The sequence below is a fragment of the Schistocerca serialis genome, chromosome 2 (assembly GCF_023864345.2).
Source record: "Schistocerca serialis cubense isolate TAMUIC-IGC-003099 chromosome 2, iqSchSeri2.2, whole genome shotgun sequence".
NCBI classification, from domain to species: Eukaryota; Metazoa; Arthropoda; class Insecta; order Orthoptera; family Acrididae; genus Schistocerca; species Schistocerca serialis.
The window spans coordinates 346,483,433-346,485,549 of record NC_064639.1 but is presented as its reverse complement, the minus strand read 5'-3'; the positions used below and the strand labels follow the sequence as shown (position 1 = coordinate 346,485,549).

The 2,117-nt window shown below is 52.4% G+C and overlaps 1 non-coding gene across 1 annotated transcript; it reads right to left on the bottom strand.

Annotated features, from left to right (window-relative positions):
* Window positions 1–1,414: 1,414 nt before the first annotated feature.
* Window positions 1,415–1,488, bottom strand: Trnai-uau (transfer RNA isoleucine (anticodon UAU)). Its single transcript has one exon. It is a non-coding gene; the product is annotated as a tRNA-Ile (tRNA).
* Between the last annotated feature and the right edge of the window lie 629 nt (window positions 1,489–2,117).

Genomic DNA, 2,117 nt, shown 5'->3' with positions numbered 1-2,117 from the left:
GGCGCTAGCTGCGCAGCATTTGTGCACCGCCGCCGTCAGTGTCAGCCAGTTTGCCGTGGCATACGGAGCTCCATCGCAGTCTTTAACACTGGTAGCATGCCGCGACAGCGTGGACGTGAACCGTATGTGCAGTTGACGGACTTTGAGCGAGGGCGTATAGTGGGCATACGGGAGGCCGGGTGGACGTACCGCCGAATTGCTCAACACGTGGGGCGTGAGGTCTCCACAGTACATCGATGTTGTCGCCAGTGATCGGCGGAAGGTGCACGTGCCCGTCGACCTGGGACCGGACCGCAGCGACGCACGGATGCACGCCAAGACCGTAGGATCCTACGCAGTGCCGTAGGGGACCGCACCGCCACTTCCCAGCAAATTAGGGACACTGTTGCTCCTGGAGTATCGGCGAGGACCATTCGCAACCGTCTGCATGAAGCTGGGCTACGGTCCCGCACACCGTTAGGCCGTCTTCCGCTCACGCCCCAACATCGTGCAGCCCGCCTCCAGTGGTGTCGCGACAGGCGTGAATGGAGGGACGAATGGAGACGTGTCGTCTTCAGCGATGAGAGTCGCTTCTGCCTTGGTGCCAATGATGGTCGTATGCGTGTTTGGCGCCGTGCAGGTGAGCGCCACAATCAGGACTGCATACGACCGAGGCACACAGGGCCAACACCCGGCATCATGGTGTGGGGAGCGATCTCCTACACTGGCCGTACACCATTGGTGATCGTCGAGGGACACTGAATAGTGCACGGTACATCCAAACCGTCATCGAACCCATCGTTCTACCATTCCTAGACCGGCAAGGGAACTTGCTGTTCCAACAGGACAATGCACGTCCGCATGTATCCCGTGCCACCCAACGTGCTCTAGAAGGTGTAAGTCAACTACCCTGGCCAGCAAGATCTCCGGATCTGTCCCCCATTGAGCATGTTTGGGACTGGATGAAGCGTCGTCTCACGCGGTCTGCACGTCCAGCACGAACGCTGGTCCAACTGAGGCGCCAGGTGGAAATGGCATGGCAAGCCGTTCCACAGGACTACATCCAGCATCTCTACGATCGTCTCCATGGGAGAATAGCAGCCTGCATTGCTGCGAAAGGTGGATATACACTGTACTAGTGCCGACATTGTGCATGCTCTGTTGCCTGTGTCCATGTGCCTGTGGTTCTGTCAGTGTGATCATGTGATGTATCTGACCCCAGGAATGTGTCAATAAAGTTTCCCCTTCCTGGGACAATGAATTCACGGTGTTCTTATTTCAATTTCCAGGAGTGTATATGCTAAGATGGTATCTGTCCGAAAGAACATATACCATCGGTGACCATGCAGCTCGTTAGAATGAAATTACAATGAAATGAACACCCTTAGCTGCTTACAGGCGTTGACATACGTCAACGGGAACAGATGAAAATGTATGCCCCGACCGGGACTCGAACCCGGGATCTCCTGCTTATATGGCAGACGCTCTATCCATCTGAGCCACCGAGGACACAGAGGATAGCGCGACTGCAGGGATTTATCTTTGGCACGTCTCCCGCGAAACCCACATTCTCAACTTATTGTCCCACACTACAGTCGTAGTGCCCCCGCCTATTATACTCATTACTCGCGGCGCGTTGCCGATTCCTGTAAGAGTTCGGACACTGTTTGTGCATTCGCACAGAAGAAGAAGATGGTCAAGTGGCCGGTGAGCCTTTGTTGAGAACTGCTTTCAATGATTATAGATGGTACAATCACCAACAATGCGACAATCTTCCAAAGAAGAAGGACCACCAGCCTTCACCCATAAGTGAATACTACAATCCGAATTTATCTTACAACGTCTACGACAAGACAAAGACAAACTCCCGTGCGGAAGAAGGTACGAACCCTCACTAGCAATAATAATCTCAGAAACAGATATAGTACGGTAAGCCAAGATTTCACGAGTTTCAAAGGATTCCAAACCGGCTCTCCCTGCATTGTTACAAGCAACGAAAGCAACTGATATCCATCCGTTACCCAAACTGGAAGAAGAAGAAACTTTCATTAAAGAAAAATTTAACTTCGCACCACAAAAGAAAGTAGGTCCATGAATAAGAACAAATTGAGTAGTTTTACCTACTCCCCTTACTTCGT